The 21,740-nt window shown below is 40.3% G+C and overlaps 1 long non-coding RNA gene across 1 annotated transcript; it reads left to right on the top strand.

Moving 5' to 3' along the window:
* The first annotated feature begins 16,250 nt into the window (after positions 1–16,250).
* On the top strand, positions 16,251–18,569 carry LOC148923231 (uncharacterized). Its single transcript, XR_016132591.1, has 2 exons — positions 16,251–16,956; positions 17,071–18,569. It is a non-coding gene; the product is annotated as an uncharacterized LOC148923231 (long non-coding RNA).
* The last annotated feature ends 3,171 nt before the right edge of the window (positions 18,570–21,740 follow it).

Below are 21,740 nucleotides of genomic sequence, written 5' to 3'. Positions count from 1 at the left end.
ACCCCATCTAGATCATTGAGCACTTTGAGAAGCCATTGGCACTCTACATTAGAAATAGAGAAAAATACTGACGACGTTTAAATGAATAGAAAATGTGTGTGTATATATATTGAAAGCAGGGATATGTGTTGTGCTGTGAAATGTGACTTAAAAGAAATTTGCAACAGTTCATACACAGAAAATATACTTCAAAATGCACGTGTATATGTTTAGCAATATGAAAAGCATAAGATTGGAATGTTGGGTGTTCCACCCCATTGCTTGAGTGAGTCACAAGGTTTAGTTGGCATGCGATAGGACAACAGTATACTACACACATGTCTGACCATTTATCTTCTGGATAACCAAAGCGATGATCCATATGATATGTTGTTAGATGATATGTACCATATATGGGTAATATGTGACATGTACCTTATGATAGGCCATATGTGAATATGCACTACCTAACCTTACAGGCCATATGGGAGTTGTGTTTCGTCTGATATGGACGTATATGTTAGATGCCCTCATCAGGCTATTTATATGTGTCTGTGTACTCGTGTCTATCACCAAGCAAGTTTTAGGGGGCTATATATGTGGTATACTTGGAAACTTAAAAGGTTACACATGCTTATTAATTGAGAAGACTGAAAGTAATACTTCCTCAGTCCCAACTAAGTTGAGTCGTATTCATTTTTGGAATGTCCTAACAAAGTTGAGTCATTTCTTTTTTTCACAAAAAACAATACATCCAATCACTCTTACTTTATTCCATCACCTATTTTACTCTCTTTTTATTTTTTCTATTTTATTCATCTCTTCCACTTTTCAACACAATTTCTTAATCTTTGTGCCCAAAAGTTTTGACACAACTTAGTTGGGACGAAGGGAGTATTAAAATGGATATGATGGAATGGCGTAGTGATTGGTATTAAATGATACTCCTATTGTCCCATAAAAATGTCTTCTTTTCCCATTTTGGTCCGCCCACAAAAATAGCCACTTTTTTATTATTGGCAAGTTTTTTTTTTCTCTTAAAAGGTGGACCATGGACCTCATTCTTCACTAATAATACCTCAATCACTTATTCTTTCTACATCTCTCCTACTTTACCAATTTGATATTAAAAACTATACCGTCCTCAAAATCATTTTTTTTTATACGACGGAGGGAGTATGTTATATTTGTGGCTAGATGTCATTTCGGTTGAAATGTATTACTAAGTGAAACATTATGATTGAAAGATTAGTAAAAATAATGTGAACAAGATAATTGTAAAATCTGATAAAGATTATATGAGGAGTTGCTATATAGTTAGTTCTGTAACATTCGTTATAAAGTTTATGTGAATAATATGCGATATGTATGGAATATGGACATTTGAAATTTGTTAGTTGGACTGTGGAAATGGATATAAAATAATTATATATTTTTATTCGATGATTTTATAAATTAGATATCATTTTTTAAAATTGGGATACTTGGAATGTGCTTCTGTGGAATTGAGTTACTGACGTGTGTTGTGAAATGATTTAGAGTTTGACCAGGTATATTATTGACAAGAGTTGTGTGATCAAAGGTTGATGCGATAAGGGTAGAACTATTGATAAAGTTTATTTAGTTAAAGTTTTGTGGATACAGATTGTACTACCAATGTCTAAAGGTTGTTAACGATATACTTTGTTAAGCTACACATGTCGATATAAAAGTAACTTGTGAGAACGAACTTATGGCTAGGTAAACAAGTTCAAGATAAAAGTTATTTGACCAAATAGGGAGGAAGTATAACGTTCTTTTCCCAAGTCTTGTTTAATATAAATGATCTACCTAGATATGGTAGCTCATTTATATTTTCCTCTCACTGCAGGTTAAATGGTGTTATTATCTTACTGAGTATACGACAAGTATGTTGGTCAAGTAATTGGTAAAATTAGGTAAATATATGTAAGTAAGATAGTACCGTGGTATGTCATGATTTTCATATAAGGAATAGTCGTGTAAACTTTTGTTTATTTATCTATTCGTTAAATTAGTCCACACCATCTTAACTATGGTGTCTTATGAGATTGATTCTCAAAAAAAAAAAAAAAAAAATAGTCCCAAAATTTCATCATTGTTTATAATAATTGAAAACGTTTTACTTCGTGACAACACATGTATTATCAATTATTAAGTAATCGGGTAAGAGGTGTTACACGTTCCATGTAACATACTCGTTTCTGCAGTAGTGCCAAATCCACTCAGCAGATGGCGGATCAAATATATTTACGACGTAGTGGAGGCGACCGGGATCAGGCATACCAAGATGATCAAAATAATATTGCATTCTGAAAATCCAATCATTCACATTGGTCCCAACAAAGTGCGGGGTGTCCGTCTTGATGCGTGTATGGTGTTGGTCGAATTGCGGTGGTCTAAAGTGAGCGCGCATTGGCTTGGAGGACCCCAGCATCACTGATGCACTTTTTATTAGCACTAAATAAACCTGCAAGTATACAGAGTATATATAGTATAGCTAAAGGTTAGTACCGGATATCGAACACGGGGAAGACGAACACAAAGTGTCTATCTTCTACTAAGACTCAAATACTATCTGGAAAAACAATTGGGTTTTGAAAACTTTTGAAAAACTAAAAACAATAAGAGCATAGATCAACTAAAAGCAGATAAATCAAGAGGAAGACTATAGAGATAAGGGAATCCCAGGGATGTGTGTTCACAATTATGGTTATACAAAATTCCAACTACAATACCCTAGCACAATTTATACTTTGAAAGGACGAGTCACCTAGCTTATGCTCATGCGATACAAATGTTGTTTACAAGATTAGGGTTGTCAATCCTAACACGTAACTCCAAAAAGCTCCTAAGACCCTTGAAAAGTCCTCACTCTCAATTAACAGTGTCATTTTAAGGGAAGCTAACTGTAGTGTCTACTAAGTGAATCTAACTCGCTAGAACTCTGTCACAGTTATGAAGCAAGTTATATTAAATCATACACGATTGTTTCACTCAATCATGCAGCATCAAAACTACTTAGGGAAGAAACAAAGTAAAAACAAAACGGATATTAGATAGAAAAAGGAATTTGTATAACCAAAGTCGTTACTAACACATCCCTAGAATCCTATGAGTTTAGTTACACATAAGTGAATAAGCTAAAAACATAGATTGAAGGGAAGACAATTTGAACATAAAACTAAAGCAAATAAAACCCGTGGGTTGAATCCTTGTCGTTCTTAATGTTCTTGAAATCCTTCTCCAACTCCTTGCACCAATGAAGTACTCTATGTCTTGATCTCTATGGAGTATTTTGCAAGTAGAAGTTCTCTCTTTTTGATGAAGCTTGAGGACTTATTTATAGGGGAAAACCATGCCTTGTTGTAGAAGGAAAAAATCTCCAAAATATGGTAAAATTGGGTGCAAATCTAGGGCTTCTCGGATTCGCCGCCTTTCTCCGGCGGGCCGCCGCACCTTGGCCGGCAGTCGCCGCGTTGGAGTCTAGAGAGTCCGTTCTCTCGGCGGCGGACCGCCGCACATCTTCCGGCGGTCGCCGGACGAGACTTCTCTTCCAAGCACATTTTTCCGAGGTGGACCGCTGCATTGATCTGCCCGCCGGGCGCCGGCGGTCGCCGCACACATCCGGGGCGGTCGCCGGTCGCCGCCTGACTCCAGATTCCGAAACTTGGCGTTTTGGCTCCCTTTTTCGGCTCAATTATGCACATTTCTCACAAAACACGTCAAAATACCAAAATAGACAAAATATGCGAATAATGGACGTGTAGAGTGACTTTGACATAAAAATACGGACCAAATAATGGCCTTAAAACAATGCAAAATCCGAGCGTATCAACTCCCCCAAACTAACATTTTTGTTTGTCCTCGAACAAAACAATAAAGAAACAAGAATAGACGCACGGAATGCACAAGGACTAGATGTCATAATTGCCTCAAAAGATGGAAGAATAGATTAAGCATGTATTAACGCAATCAAATCAAGCAAGGCTTATTGGTGCACTTTCATTACTAACTCGTGGAACACCTTGAATTCAAGCCCTCGCACGTGGCAAACTTCCAAAGATGGGAAGTGTTCTCTCACTCTCAAAGTATATAAGGATAATGTGTAGTGTGACATAAGCACTCAAATCATACATCATGCAAAGTTTACCATAGGCTTGATCAAAGTCTACTCCCTCCTCTACTAAATGTGATTAAGCTTCAAAAGTCCGAAAGGTCTTTATCTTCGGTAATAATGTAGGCTTTTTGGTAGGTGAGGAATATTTGGCTAAAAAGTGACTAAAAATAAAAATATCCCAAGTAGAGTAAAGATAACTCCACTTTTCTAAACCCAAGGCACTTTTAACACTTTATTTATCTCCTTCAACTCACTTTCCAATCCTTTGATTTTCTTTCTATAATTTTTTTTTCAACCTTTCACATTTTTTCTTTTTCTAAGATCAAGCACAAATTTGGAATTTTTCTCAATTTCACAACTTGTACTTTTCTTTACATTAAGCACACTATTTTTATACTTTTCCCTAATCTCTCCAATTCCTTTACAAATAAGATAGCAAAAACTAACTAACCCAAGGAATTGTCCCCATTATTTTGGCTTCCAAAGAAAAGGCTTAAAAGGCTCAAACTTGGCTCCAAATGGAAAAATTTTGAATTTTTAAGAGGGTCAAAATTTTGGATAAAAGTAGGCTAAGAAAAGATGGCCAATCATCCTCCTAAATCAACTTAAACACTATGTAAACTTAGGCAAGACTAGGAGCAAGTTCTAGAAACAAATACATGAATGCAGATAAATCACACAAGAATGAAATAATAGGCTCAAATCCTCACAAGGTATAAGCATGATTCAAGGCGAACAAGCAATTCACTAATTATGCACCTTTTCACCAAACCATCAAATCAAAACGTTAAGCCAACATAGATGAAATGTAATATCATCGGCAACTCAATCTAAAGTGTGTCCCTAAGCATGCGTGTTTCTAAGTTCTTCATGTTAAGTTCACGACATGGATTCAAGAAAATATTTTTTAGAACACAAAATTCACCTACGGGGTTATTGAAACAAAAACTTAAAGCAAAACAAATCCTAAACTCACGGTCCACCACTTCATCCCCCCAAACTTATTTACAACAAAGTGTAAAATAAGTTTGTAGAGTTGGTAGGGACGTGAGTGAACTACTTAAAAACGTACCTTGAAAATTCTTGTGTCGAGGCTTGACCGGGCGAAAGTTGAGAAACCTTGGAAAAATCGCACTGGAAAAATACGCCCAGGCGGCGGCCCGCCGCAGCATGTCCGGCGGTCGCCACGCGACATTATAATGTTCCAGCGAGTATGTGGCGGACCGCCGCAGCACATGCGGCGGTCGCCGCGGAGAGGTGAGAACCTGCGAAAATTTTCAAAACACAAAAATTAAAACTAACACAAAAACACTTAACTTATAACAAAAATTGTCAAAAACAAGGAAACAGATTGTCTTAAAAATATCCAAAAATGATACAAATGCTCATTTATAGTCATTGAGCTTGACTTCTTCAATCTTGAGGAGGAGGAGGGAAACGGGCATTGAGGTCGTCGAATGCGCCAATAAGATAGGCGATATCGCCACTCATTGTTTGGCGCTCTTGTCGAGCCTCGGCGGCCATCCTTTGGAGCTCTTCAATTTGTTGACGGCGATGCACGTCTTCTAGCCTTTGTTGCTCCCAAAATTGTTGCTCCGCCATGCGCCAATCGCCTTGAGCCGTCCATCCTTGGCGGTTGTAGGCGTTCTCCCTTTGTTGCTCCGCCCAACGGGTGTCCCAAGTGTTGGACACGTTTTGCATGTAGGAGTAGATATCTCCTAGTTGGGCGGAGGTGTTTGCTTGAAACTCCTCATCGGGGTTCGGCCTTCCGCGGCGGCGGTTTGCTCTAGTCCGGCGGCGATGTCCCTCGACTTCCTCCTCTTCTTCTTCTTCTTGGCGGCGTTGGGGCGGCGGTGGCGGCGGCACTTGACTCTCTTGGGCGTGCGAGTGCTCCCCTTCTTCGGTGTAGTGATCGATAGCATCGAAGGCAGAGTCCTCATCGGCCTCAAAGATGGGGATGCGAGCCGGGGTGTTCCTCTTCCTAAATTCCCCATTGACGGGGTTAGCCTCAATGGCTCTCCAGTGCGCCGGGGTGTTGAGCTTCCAATTGGCTTGGTTCGCCCAAACGTCGACCTTAGTCAACTGCGGGATGGGAACGGGGAAGTGATCCCCCGCCACTTGTAGGAAAAATCCTTGCCCCCAATAATCGGTCTTCAAGAGCCCCACTGAAAATTGTACCTCATAAGTGATGAAGCGCTCCCCGCCATCTTCCGTCAAACCCGCGAAAGACACCTCCAAATGCTCGGCGATTGCCGTGATCAAACCACCACAACATATGACGCCGCCATCCTTCTTCGTGATACGATCCACATAGATAGTAAAAAGGGTTCCATAGTCGAATCTCTTCTTGTTGAGGAGGCACCAAATCACATTTAACTCTGTTTGGGAGACACTTCCCCCGTCGACCCTAGCAAACATAAGTTGGGTCATGGCTCGGTGGAGGTACCGCAAAACCGGGTTGTGGATTGAGGAAGACTTTGCGTAGCCCGCGGCATGCTCATGCTTATTCGTCATCGCACCCCAAACCTCATCAAAATCATATTCATTATCGGTCTCGGGGTCGGGGTCGAAGCAATGGAAGATTCCGCAAAACTCCTCCATAGTGAGCGAGTGCCATCGGTTGCCTAAGCGGAAATCGATGCTAAGCGGGATGTTTTGCCGGCGATCCTTTGTGACCTTCAATGATCTTAGGAACTCGAGAGTATACTTCCTAAACGACGACCACTTCCTCTCAAACATGTACCGGAGGCCGTTCCCGTCACCTACATCACATAATGCCCAAAAGTCCTCCGCGATCCCCAAAGTTTGAAGAGGGAAATCGTGGGGATACCGCGAAGGTGCCGACTCTCGCGCCGACAACTTCTTCCACATAGCCTTTTGCTCGTCCGAGGCAAGGCTAACGCCGTAGTTCTTCGCATTCTCGGGCTTTCCCTTTGATCCCATATTCCTACAAACGAGAAGTACAACAATTAGAAAGTATACCAATAATGGAAAAATCAAAGGTTCCCCCAAACTTGCACTCTTATAAACAATATCAATGGATCAACATGTAGAAGCAAGCTTAGGTGTAGAAATTTTTCCTAGATGGTAACATGGAAACATGTAAAACATAAACTTCCCAACTAGGAAACACTAAACCATCCCCCAACGTGAATTCATCCCCCATGCAGAGACGTATCAACAAGAATTCAATATATATCAACAATCTCTATAGGATACCAAAGTATTGCAATTCATGGAAGTAATAATAGCTTCATAATGCTATGAACATGATTGCAACATAAAAACAAGTAGAAATAAGAAGGAATCACTATTCACAAAGCTTCAAAACTTATCACCAAAACACAATATCACCATGGAAATCCATAAATAAGCATACACAATCATCCCCCATCATAAAATAAGATTTTTCACCGAACAATTCATCCAAAACATGCTTAAATCCATGGAAGAAGTAGAACAAAACTCAAAAATTTAGTTAGGATGCATACCTTGTGTTGATTGAGAATTGAATGAAGAACTCTAAACTTGAAGAGAATTGAGAGAATTATGGTGTGGGTGTGTGAAATTGGTGATTTATAAAGGTGGGGGTTGTGTGCAAGGAAGGAATTTGAGAAGGAATGAGAGAAAGAATGGAAAACTTACCTTTTAAACTGCATTCCCGTCTCCTGGACTGCGCGCGGCGGGCCGCCGCACGGACGTTCTAAAACAGCGATTTCTGGCGGGCCGCCGCGGCCCATTCAGCGGTTCATCCGGCCTGCCCTAAGCCTGCCCTAAACCTGTCCTATCCTGCACATGTGAAAATACGTGTGGCGACCGCCGTGTTAAATGCGGCGATCGCCACGCGTTGAATTAATTTTTATTTTTTTTTACGAAAACGAAAACGAAAAGAAATAAAAGAAAATAACTAAATCAACGAAAAATTGGGTTGCCTCCCAACAAGCGCTTTTGTTTTTAGTCGTTAGCTCGACTTGAAGTGGCCCACTAATTGGGCGGATCAACGACTCTAGTGTTGAAAATGGGCATAGGGAGCAACTTGGTCCCTAGCTTCTTCCACCACTTGTATTTACCCTTATTTGTTTTGATAACATAAATTTCGGGGTCCTCCTTGGTTGCCTCCTTCCTCTTTTGCTTCTTTTTCTGTGGGATGGAGGTGGAGGGGTTAGTATCGTCCTTTTTGGGAGAACGTCTTACCTCGTTGACAATGTAGATAGTGGAGGTAGTAGGATCCTCCACTTCAAAGGGGTCTTGAGGTTTGGTCAAATCCGTGACCATGATTGCCCTGCCGTTCCATCTTACCCGCTTTGCTTCCTCAAACTTGAGCATCTCGCTTTCGATCTTATAGGTGGACTGGCTATGATTGTCGCTGATTGTGATCTCGCCACGACCTACATCAATCAAAGCTTTGCAAGTGGCAAGAAAATCTCGCCCTAAAATTAGAGGGACATTCTTGTCTACTTTCATGTCAAGCACAATAATATCGGCGGGAAAAATGAAATCATCTATTTTCACTAAGACATCCTCAATCATACCAAAAGTTTTTATGGTCGAGTTATCGGCCAACCTGAGTGTTACGTCTGAAGTTTTGAGTGGGCCAATGTTGAGATTTTCATAGTACTTCAGCGGCATGAGATTGATGGAAGATCCTAGATCGCATAGGGCCTTGTCAACCTTTCCCTCTCCAATCCGGCATCGGATAATGAATTGGCCCGGATCTCTCTGCTTCACTACCTTCTCCTTTTGGGTGATCTCGCTGCAATGATGTGGTAGCTTAAGGTCGGCTTTTGTCGGCTTTCTCTTTCTCATCACTGCCTCCCTTAGTAGCTTCGCATATTTAGGTATTTCCTGCAACGATTCAACTAGAGGAATGTTAGTATGAACTTTACAAAACATGTTCAAAATATGTTTGAACTGCTCTTCGAGCTTAAACTTCCTCTTTGGCTGGAAAGGTAGCACAATCCCATTGTGCCGCACGAGTCCCTGCTGGGCGGGTGCTTCTGCCTTCTCGGTGGCGGCCCGCCGCGTAGTGTGCGGCGGTCCGCCGGCGCCTGGGCAGACTCCATTCTGGGTTTCAGTGGCGGTCCGCCGCGTGGTGTGCGGCGGTCCGCCGGCGTCTTGGCATTCCCAAGTTTTCTGCTTTGCAACCCACCTTTTGTTGACGTCGTCCACTAGTGCGGCTGCGTATGCCCTATCCTCATCCAATTTCTTTTGGATTTGCTCCATTTGTGTGTTGATGTTGGCTATGGCTGTTGAGATCGTGTTCATTCCCTGCTCGAGGTTGTTTATCCTAGCTTCGACCACTCTGATCTTGGTGTCATTAACCTTCCCGTCTTTTACGATTACCTCCAAGATCCTTGTGATCCCTTGTTCATACTTTTCCTCCTTCTTGAGTGTCTCAACTACTCCTCCCTTGCTAACATTAAATCCTGCGGGGGGTTGCAAGTAATTATTGTTAGAATAAGAGAGATTAGGGCGAGGTCGGCCGCCGTCTGACTCCAGATTCCGAAACTTGGCGTTTTGGCTCCCTTTTTCGGCTCAATTATGCACATTACTCACAAAACACGTCAAAATACCAAAATAGACAAAATATGCGAATAATGGACGTGTAGAGTGACTTTGACATCAAAAACGGACCAAATAATGGCCTTAAAACAGTGCAAAATCCGAGCGTATCAATCACGTTGGTTTGATCATGGGCTTTGTCATTCCAGTTAGTACCCCCACAGGCAAGGGCAGATCAACTAAGGGCAACTGCCCCACCTCAAACTTTTAAAATTTCTTCGTATAACTATTTTTGCCCATGCTGAATTAATTTCTAGCTCCGCCCCTGTCCAAAGGCGGTCATGTGGGTAGGGATGTTGCCGTTGGCGGAACGAGCTGGGGGGTACGCTGGCGCGGGTCTATAGTTCAGGACCAGCTGGTCTCGGCCAAGCGGGATGTTGTCTGACGGCTATTGCGCTTAGGCAGATTTAGCACCTGGAATCTTCCGTGGGGCGGCCTTGTCCGATTGGGGAGACAGATGGTTACGAAAAGGCAACACCTGATCGGACTTGGGTGGCTCCCGCACCTCGGTAACCTGGCGGTTAGTGGCATCTGCCCCTGTCTCCAACTAGAGCTGCTCAAGGTTTACGGTTTTGGCAGTTAACCGCTGGTTACGGTTCCGAACCGGAACTGCGAGAAATATCCCGAACCGAAACTGTGAGTTCAAAATTTTTTGAACTGAAACCCCAACCGAACCACTAGTTAACCGAAATTTTCATGGTTTCGATACGAGACAAGAGGTGTCATAGCACCTGATGCCGTTTCAGCTGTTTGCAGACAGTTTGTTGAACAGAACTGGCGGTTAATCGGCTAAAATCGACGGCTAACTACCAAAACCGGTAGTTCAATGAGAAAACCGACGGTTCATGATTTAGCATTGAACACTATGGTGACACATGGGAGAACGCGAGCTGCAGGATTTGAATTTATTGGATGGGTTATGGCTGCAGTGGCATGCGGTTTTGTTGACAAAAACTAGCGGTTTTGGCCTTTTTTTTTCAATGCTGATTTTGAATTCAAATTGGATCCATTTCCCCCTCATTTTTATCTAGAGGGAACATGTTTTTTGGTACACCAACTATGCTAAATGAACAAATTTGGTCCATAACATTTTATAATATCTTTTGAAGTCCGTCAACTATGCCTTAATATCTAAATAAGTACTGCCTCGGTCCTGTGATTTTAGGAGTTATTAGTTAATGTGTTTAATTGGAGAGAGAAATAGTGGGTGTAAGTATTAAAATAGAGAGAGAAAGAGAGATGAATATTTGAATAGGAGTTGGAAGAAGTGGTTGGGTGTATTAATTGGAGAGAGAAAGTTTCCAAAAAATGAAATGTGTCATCTTAGTTGAGACAAAATAAAAAGGAAAACGTGTCATCTTAAGTGGGACGAAGGGAGTAACTTTTTTGCTCTTGCCAATATTTATAATCCGGAATTACCCTCCAGCACATCAAAGGGCAAAGTTGAACAATTGCTCATCCCGACACATGTCAATCAATGAAACAAAGTGAGTAACTTCTTCTTGTTGTGCACTTTTTTCTTCCAAAGAGTCTGGATTTGCATCATCTACCTCTACCTCTGGTTGTACTATTAGCTCAGCCTCACCATGGACACCATCAACTTCCACCTCCGGTTTCACTTATTTCTGAATAGGTTAGTCAACAGACACACCATGGATATCATACCTCTGCTTGTCAATAGCACCATCATACATGTTAAACAAATAATTTTAATAGTAGTCTTCAACAAATTCATAAATATCAAATAAGGTATTGATACGCTCGGATTTTGCTTTGTTTTAAGACCATTATTTGGCCCGTTTTGGTATTTTGACGTGTTTCGTGAGAAATTTCCAAAATAGAGTTGAAAAAGGACATAAAAAGGTCAAAATTCAGAAATTGGAGCAGAGGGCCACCCAGCGGGCCGCTGGCGCACGCCAACGGCCGCTGAAAACCAGTCCAGCACGCTGGGATGTTCGAGCACGACAATCCCAGTTCAAACTCATTTTTCTGATGATTCTGAGGTCCGATCAAGATTTTCTACATACCATTCTCTTCGTCTTTTAAAGAGCTTCTCGTTGTTATCTTGATCATCTCAATCGGAGTTATGTGGAGAAAGTTGTGGTCATTCTACGAAAGTCGCGCAATGATGTCAAAGTGCTGAATTTAGGCGGAAATTCAAGGAAGGAAAGAAACTATTACCTTGGGAAAACAAATCTTTTCCTTAACCTACGGATCACGAAATTTCCAACCTGAGGACACTTTTTACTAAGTTTAAATCTTTTACAAGTCTATATATACCCTATAACCTAATTCATAATATTCACACATTCATAGCCTCCAAAATTGGGGAGCCCCCAAGGCTCATCCTCCAACCCTAATCCTTCATCTATCATTCCATCTATCATTCTTGGAGATTGGAGCAAGGCAAGGAAAGACTAAAGATTGCACAACAATTCATCCTTGGGTTTTGTTCGCTTTTTCTTTGTTTTTGTACTTTAATTTGTAGTTTTTACTATTTTCCTATGAGTAGCTAAACAATAAGAATTCTTGGGATGTGTTAGTAAATTTTATTGGTTTACATAATTCCAGTTTTTGGTATCTATTTTGTTCATTGCATGCTTCTATTCTAAGTGTTGGATAATTGCTTCACGTTTGAGTGACACATTTTGTGATGATCTATTGACTTGCAACATAATCGTGAGAAGAGGTTTGCGAGTTAGAAGAGCTTAGTTGACACTACAATTAGCTTCCCTTAAAACGACACTGTTAATTGAGAGCGAGGACATCTTGAGGGTGTAATTGAGCTTTTGGAAGTTCCTAATCTAAGGTTGACGACCTTAGTGTGTAACCGCTTTGTGTCGCATGAGCAATACTTATGTGACTCGTTCTAGTAATGCATGAGCTGTGCTAGGTTATCATAACTGTGTTTCGTATAAACCATAATTGTGAAAGCTCTATCCTTGGAATTGCACTCATTGCCTGATTTACGTTGGTTATTTCAATGTTTTGTTTTATTTATTTTATTTATTTTTGCCTAGTTAATTAATTCATCCCAAAACTTCGTGTTTCCCTAGATAGTATTTGATGTTTAGTGCATGATAGCCAGTTGCAATTATATTCCCTGAGTTCGATATCCCGGTACCGACCTTTAGCTATACTATTTGTACCTTGTATACTTGCTATGTAGTTGTATTGCTAAAAAATAGTGCATCAGGTACGTAGTCAAATAAGAGCACAATGCCTCTTCATTTTCTACACCATGCACGTTTACACAATCTGCTGTACCATCAAATTTTGAGCCAAGATCCTCTGTCATACTTTCCAGTTCCTCACCACGCAGAATCTTGCATTGTTTCTCCAAGCTAGTTTTCATGTATTCTTCGAATTCGGGATCTTCATACCACTCGAGTAACAACAGACTTGCTTTGCGTTTCAATATTTGTCTAGGCTTTGGCTTTGGCTGAGGGATATCCAGCTCCTCAATCTCTTCGATAACAACCGGTTTCGAATTCACTTTGTAGAACTCATCAAACACCTTCTGTTGATCTCGCCTTCGCTACGGGTTTGGTCCTTGTAAGCTCAACACAATATATATGAACTTCTTTCAATGCACCAAGAAGCAATGCAATGAAACCTTCGAAATGTGTATCATCAACAAGGGTCCGTAGCGGATGCCCGACATCCGAGCCTATACGATTCAGGCTATTTTCTAGAAGAGCATAGAAGAGGTCACAGACGTACTGTTAACCGCAGCCAAGGCCCACTATTATCGATTAAATCTCGTTAAGCGTAAACCGACTCACGTTGCACAAATCTATGAACTTAACCTGCCTACCTAAGTACTTTGCATCGTGAAATACCCCACCATAATGCATTCCTATGGTAAAATAGTCCGCTTTTCCCTCTGTTACAAAACCACACGTCAAAGGGTTACTAAAAAAAATGAACAAATCAATTCAAAATAGTTGCGGGATCGCATTAACGGGGTATAAAATTGTAGCAAAATTGGGCAACACAATCTTAGTTTTGGACCGAATATAAAAACACAACACAAATTAAGGTATTGCAATTCAAATGAACCCTACAATTTAGAATACGAGAGTCGGGAACTCACCATATTCGCTACTATAAGGGTCAAAAAATTCAAGCTCCTCCGGCCGAACTACCTAGTCATCTTCGTCCTCCACAAGTATGGGGTTTGTGTATTTAGCCCCACTACTTCTCGCCTCGTCGTTCCAAGTAGCAAAACGCTTCCCTCCTTGCCTCGTCTTCGAAAGCAATTTGTTGTATCGTCGTTAGCAACGTTTTTTCTACTTCGACGACAATTTTGGACTTTGGTGGTGGTTTTAGGAGTTGGTGTGGAAAAATGGATGGTATGTAAAAGGCGTGAGAGAGATGGAATGAGAAGGAATTAGGTATAATGTGATTTTGATTTGCCAATACACCTTTTCATTTACACACCTAAACTCTCCAAAAACCTTTCAATTCACCCCCACTCCCTAAGACCTACACTTGCAGTGATGAGACATCTGACACATAGATGCATAAATTATTTGACTAATTTGCCCTTTGATGTGCAGGAGGGTAATTCTAGATGAAAAATATATGCAATAGCAAAAATTTACTTGTTTAGATATTAAGGCATTGTTGACGGACTTCAAAAGATATTATAAAATGTTATGGACCAAATTTACTCATTTAGCATAATTAGTATGCCAAAAAAGATGTTACCTCTTTTATCTATAAATACCCACTCTATCTTCACTTAGACTCACTTCATTCTTGTATTAATAAGAATTTCTCTCTTCAGTCCTTCAGTTCTCTCTCTTTGCCTCATATTTCTCATTTGTGCAGTTGTGCTTACATTTTGAGAATTCAAGTGCTAGTGCTACTTTTATTTACGTATTGTTTGTTATACTTATATAAGTTGACATTTTCTCCCAATTGATAAAAAAATATATAATTCTATATTACTATCAAGATGTATTCATCTCGTGAAGCCCGTGTTGATAAGGGAAAAGGAAAAATCCAAGACTAAGAGGTCAAGTCGGAAATCCATGACTGACGAGATTTCCCAAATGAACGTGAATATGTGGCAGGTTAATATTTATTATCTGCTAATTATATTAATTATTGTTCATAATTTAATTTGATATTTATACTACAAACATTACTTGCTTTGTAGAATCGAGAAGAACAAGATATGGCTCATGCTATAGCTCTCTCCCGCTCCTAATCCCAAGGCGGGCGTGGATACGGTGGTGGTGAAACTTATGTTGGTGGTGGTAGTAATGCTCCCGACGACTATTTTGAACAATCAATCCCAACCCAGGTGAATCTTGATGATGAAGAGGAGGAGGAGGAGGAAGATGAACAACGACAAGAAATGCCGCCGCCACCACCACAACCAAGGGCTCGTCGTGGTGGTCGTGGTCGAGGAAAACCTCCACAACCGCCTAAATCTACTGAAAGGACTTTAACCTCAATCATCATGACCAAACATTTCAAGAAGGTACGGGATCCTAATGACCTGACCGCTTTTAATGTGCGTTGCGACAACGTGTACATATTATGAAAGGGAGAGGGGATATGGTACATAACTACATATACTTGTCACATGGAGAAAGCCCATCCGGTCGAGTTTGGTATCACTCCAACCCAAAGTCAACTCAACTTTGGACTTGGAGCTGGGAGTGGGACGGGATCATCCCAAACATCAGGTATGTGTAGCTCTTCTCTTTTAAAATATGATCACAAAATTGCTCTGAATGTGATGTCTAGGTTTGTTGTGATAAAAAATTTTCCTTCCAATGTTTTTGATAATAATGAGCTTGAATTGAGTATGCGACAAGTTTATAATGCTTCCTGCAAAAAAAATTGCGTCGAACTTCTATGACTCGGGCTGTTGTTCGACAATGCTTGGAAAAGAAGGTGCAATTAGGTACGTATATTCTTTACTTGGGACATTGTAACACCCCGTCTTTTACTATCTCTTTTAATCGTTCTGTAAAGAAGGCCGAATTTGTGAGCCAAATTTTTCTTAGTTTCCTGCGCTCAATTAAGTAGTATTGGATAGTACAATCGATCAAGAGGAGTTCAAATTGCGGTTACTACATGGAATAATAACAAGGAATTTCTTTTGTTATTATTTATGGGCCTAATCGTTTTAAAATAAAGTACAATTCTTTTGTGAGCCCAAATCACAAAACTCTTCTTTGAACCCAAATTGTCCGGATGCAGAGTTATTCTTCTTCACGCAGATTGTCCTTCTTAACAAATCTGCTCCTATACTCTATCCGTTGCTTCTGCAAAATTAAACCTGAAATCAATACAGATTAAATCCCAATTAAACACAAAATAATTGAAAATTAATTCATAATTAATCCTCATTACCACTATTTATTCGCCCATCAATTTCTTTTAATTTCATTCGCTCCCACATTTACACAATCATTTATGCACATTAATACCCAACAAATGCGATCTGCAACATATACGTGTATTCCCAAATGATTCAACACTTCATACACGATCACACTACACATTTCATACTTGAGATATTAAAGTGGGAGAGTAGTCCAGATTATTTTTTTTCCAACGGTTACTCCTTTCCACTACCTGAAATCTACCCACCAATTTAATCTTCTTTACTCTCCAATCAATTCACTCATTTAACTCCAACCATCTCAATTAGTATATCTACATAGCTGCTCTTCACCATGATCGCCACCACGTTCTTTCAATTAGAATTTACAAGAAAGGAAATAAGAGAGATAGGATGAGAGGCCAACATGAATTGCTGAGCCGAGACAGCTGGGATAACACCTACACAACGGCAAGGCAGCTGCTCGACGGAGTCTCACGGTGAGGACTACCAGTTTTAGCGTTGTAGTGAAGCGAAGCTGATGGTGGCTGCTGGTGAGTCTGGAGGTTGCCGGGGACGATGCCATCTGCATCATGACAGCAACACCGCTGCGTTCTCACTGAGAGCGAGCAGCAGCATGGATTGGTGGCGACAGCTGAGTGCGCTGAGATCATGGTTGTTCTCTCCCAGCAATGACGGCGGCGACGGTTATGGGCTAGTCCCAATGCAGCACAGGAGCAGCGGCGCTATCCGAGGCAGAGAAGTCGCCCAATATGTGTAATCGACGACGGCGCCACAAAATAAATGGCTAGGAAGCCACTGCGACATCAGCAACGGAGCACCGACAATTGGAAGCTGAGACGGCGTTGAATACACAAAAGAAAGGGAAGAGTGTGACCTCTCTGATTTTAGATTTCACTATAGAGAGAAGGTAATATATGAAATGTTGGATTCTTTTTCTAATTAATCGACTTGGGCCTTTAAATTTAATTAGTGACTTTGAGACAAATATTGAAGATATATGGGCTTGGTTATTTATTTGAAGGTTGGATCAAATAAATCTTAGAATTTAAATTCGGGGTATAAGGATTAGTTAGCTGAGCTGAAAATAAGTGGTGAAGGTGTTAAGTGCGGACGGAAGGCGCAAATGGCCGGCCGGCGTCGCCCACGATGCCTCGGGCGGCCACGAAAGAAAAAGGGGCTATCTCAACGAGTTAAGATTGGAGCGAGAAATGCAAGTTAAGGATTTTAAACGAACGAGGTAGGCTTTCGGTTTAAATACAAATTAAGTGTCAAGTCTATCTTTTATTGAAATTGGTGCTACGTGTGAGCTTTCTATTTAAGAGATGTTCTTTTAAGTGTGATTGAAATTATTATTTTTAATCCAAGATGATGTGATACATGTGCTTAAAGTGGAAGTGATTGACATGTGTTGCTATGTATAGCTTTTTGAGTGGATTGTGAATCGCTCAGCCTTGCTGATATTATGTTATACGATGTTCGACTTGGTTGATATGATGTTATTCGATGCTCGATGTTGACCGATAAACATGAGTTATGTTTCAAACTGGTTTTATGAGGAAATGAGGATACAACTATTTTGTCATGCCATATTTTATTTTAAGAAATGTCTATCTGTTTGTCTAGCAAGGGGAGCGTCCCAATTATTTTATAATCGGATTCGGGTCTGGGTGTGGTGAGCGTCCCAACCCAGACTAGTGTAGACAACATGTGGATCGGGCGCCATCCTTCGAGTTGGCCGGTCTAGTGGACTCAAAATGTGGCCACACTGATACGCTCGGATTCTGCACTGTTTTAGGCCATTATTTGGTCCGTTTTTTATGTCAAAGTCACTCTATATGTCCAATAATTGCATATTTTATACATTTTGGTATTTTGACGTGTTTTGTGAGAAATGTGCATATTTGAGCCGAAAAAGAGAGTCAAAACGCAACGTCTGGAAATCTGGAGTTCAGATAGCGACTGGCGACCGCCGGTGCCCGGCGGTCAGTGTTATGTAGCGGCCCGCCTCAGAAATTTACGCTTGAAAACGAGTCTCGCCCGACGACCGTCGGAGGTCATGCAGCGGTCCGCCGTCGAAGGAACAGAGACTCTAGACTGTAACGCGGCGACCGTCGGCCAAGGTTCGGCGCCCCGCCGGAGAAAGGCGGTGAATCCGAATTGCCCTAGATCTGCTCCAAGATTTACCATATTTTGAAGATCTTTTCCATCTACAATGAGGATTAACTTTTCCCTATAAATAGGACCTCAAGCTTCATTAAATGAGAACTTCTTTTTGCAACAAAAATTCCTGAGATTAAAAGCTAGAGTACGTCATTGTGCAAGGATTTGAAGAAGGATTTCAAGAACATTAAAAACGACAAGGATTCAACCTACGGGTTTTATTTGCTTTAGTGTTATGTTCAAATTGTCTTCCCTTCAATCTATGTGTTTAGCTTATTTCACTATGTGTAACTAAACTCATAGGATTCTAGGGATGTGTTAGTAACGACTTTAGTTATACAATTCCAGTTTTCTATTTAATATTCGTTTTGTTTTTACTTTGTTTCTTCCATAAGTAATCTTAATGCTACATGATTGAGTGACACAATTATGTATGATTTAATATAACTTGTTTCATAACTGTGAGAGAGTTTTAGCGAGTTAGGTCCACTTAGTAGACGCTACAGTTAGCTTCCCTTAAAACGATACTGTTAATTGAGAGTGAGGATTTTTCAAGGGTCTTAGGAGCTTTTTGGAGTTACGTGTTAGGACTGACAACCCTAATATTGTAATCAACGTTTATATCGCATGAGCATAAGCTAGGTGACTCGTCCTATCAAAGTAATAACTGTGCTAGGGTATTGTAGTTTGGAATTTGAATAACCATAACTGTGAATGCACATCCCTGGAATTCCCCTTATCTCTATCGTTTATCTCTGTGTTTTATTTGCATCTAGTTGTTATTTGCTTTGTATTGTTTTCAGTTTTCAAAAGTTTTCAGAATCTCTGGGTTCTCCAGATAGTAATTGAGTTTTAGTAGAGGATAGACACTTTGTGTTTGTTTTCCCCGTGTTCGATATCTGGTACTGACCTTTAGCTATACTATATATACTCTATACTTGCAGGTTTATTTAGTGCTAAAAAATAGTGCATCACACATTTCCGGTTCATGTATAGTTCAGATGTGGTCTATGGGACCTATCTGATGTGGTTGTTGCCACGTATGGTTAATCGAATTCGGGTCTCAGTATGGGTAGCATCCCTACTTTGACTAGTGTACACCAGAGACCGTGAGCCATCGAGTGGGTTGGTCGGTTATTGTTTTGTGACCGTGGAAGGTGGCCACTTTCACGGCACCAGAAACAACATATATGACAGTTTTTCAAAGAACTCAAGGATCAGTCGAAGGCAATGAGATGGTACTTTACGTAAAAAAACTTAAAGCTTAGACGATTAATCCTATTTTACGAAATGAAATGATTTTAGTGTACTCGGACCTTTTTTAAGATAAAATCCCGAGCTCACTTAGTAATGGCTTGACATCACAATTTTATGAAAATGTTTTTGGCTTGTGTTCACTGGGTACATCAAATACTCGGCCCTGGATGTGTTTTAAAAATGTGCAGGTTGAGGCAGTGATGACGATGAGCGGTGTTGAACAGAGTTGGCAAATTTCCTTCGATAGTATTTGGATGCATCATGTCTCCATACATGATGTCATTCGCTCTTGAACGCTTCCCCTAAAACATTTTTTCTATTGAGATCACATATATTGATCGAGTTTATGTAATTGTCGAGATGATACTCTGATTATATTCAAGTTATTCCCCCTTCTTCCCCGCTTCTTTTATCCATCTCAAGTCGCGATAAATTGTTCTTTCTATCCTTAGAGAGGGCGGGCGTAACAGACATAAAGTTTCAATTTGCTCTGGTGTGTGGACTAATTATTTTTGCAAAAATTCATTTATGGGTATCACTGTACATTTCGTTGTTAACAGTTAGAGTTTGAACAAACGTTTGATTGGATCATTCAAGTTTTGAACGAATTTCAATTGATCAATATTTTTTTTTTTTTTGGTTTTGATAATGCAAGTGTTAACACTGCTAGTATAGATGAACTAATCGTTGCATGTTCTCCTATTATTGATGGAAAATATTTTCATGTGCGATGTATTTCTCATATTTTGCGTTTATGTGTTCAAGATGCAAGCGAGTTGTGGCAAAAATATGTTGATCCTATTAGAACTAATTAAGTTAATTCATAACAAGCCTCCTATTGGTAAAGCTTGGAAGAAATATTGTCATAGCAAGCAGTGCATGTACACCAATTTTCGTACGGATGTTTCAACTCATTGGAACTCGACGTACGATATGTTGGAATCGCCATTGAACCACATTGAGTACTTACGTGATTTTTTTAGAACTTGCCCACATGCTCCTTCTTATTTTCTTTTGATACCCGCTTGTTGGAAACAAGGCATGGATTTGTTTCGATTATTCCAAGCTTTCAAAAAATGCTACTATTTGGTTATCCGATGTTTATTATCCTACTTGTGTGCGCGTTTTGGAGCATTGCATATATGTCGCAATTGGCTTTAAGACATGTGTGAAAAATACCAGAAACATGGAATTGAAGGCTATTTTATTTTATATGATCGAAAAATGGCTCAAGTATTTCGAACGTATTCTAAATGTGTTTATGATTGCAAAATGCTTGTATCCGAAGTGGAAGTTGCATGGGGTTCATAAAATTTTGGACATGTACTATGGTTGTTTGGTATTATTGGATTTTTCTGAACTTCGAGATTTGGATTTGAGAAGACGAGAAACCTTCGAACAAAATCTTCCGAATGTTGAACAAATCAAGCTATGGTTAGATAGTGCACTTCGTGCTCTCTACACGGAATATGAAATGCTTTATAACACCACTCACCAGGTACGCCCTCCTCCTAGTCCTTCTACATTTGATTTTGGTGGAGGGAACTATAGCAACATCATAATTGATCTAGACGTAGTATCACAATTGCAAGATCTATACGGTACTACAACCAATAGGACTAGAGCTAGTAGTGAGTTGGACATATACTTGGAACTGCACTCTATTTTTCAAGATGCAGGTCCTCCTAATTAACAAATCGATGTCTTTGATTGGTGGTCAACACATGACAATGAGTTTTTAATACTCTCGATAATGGCCAAGGAGATTTTTGTCGTTCCCGCTTCCACCGTCGCCGTTGAGCAAGCTTTTAGTGTCGGCGGCTGTGTCCTAGGCGACAAAAGGAGCAACCTCTCAGCCAAAAACATGGAAGCCACTATGTTACTTGATGATTGGGCAAAGGCGGACATGAGGACACAAGAGCCAGATTTTGACTTCCGTGTAGAAAGTGATGGTGAAGAGTTTACCACCGATGAAGAGGTCGGAAGCGAGATTGCACAACAATATCATTGACGGGGAAGCGACGAGCGGCTACGAGCACGACCGACCAAAAAGGTAAGCGAGGTAAGAGAACTACGTGGGCTTTGATTCCTTAATAAAATTGTGGATATGTAGGCAACTCAACTTAAATTTAAAAATTCTAACTTTTAAAGTTTAAGTTGAGCTCAAGCCCTTCAATTTTTTCCTTTTTCCCCCATTTCATGTTTTTTTTTATTTACGTTTCGATGAGTACGATACTTGAAAATTATATCACATTGTAATTGTAATTTGTACTC

Source organism: Salvia hispanica, chromosome 6, assembly GCF_029641045.1.
Source record: "Salvia hispanica isolate PSC_SH4W2 chromosome 6, Shi_PSC_v1, whole genome shotgun sequence".
Classification (NCBI taxonomy): Eukaryota; Viridiplantae; Streptophyta; class Magnoliopsida; order Lamiales; family Lamiaceae; genus Salvia; species Salvia hispanica.
This window is presented reverse-complemented; position numbering and strand designations above follow the sequence as displayed.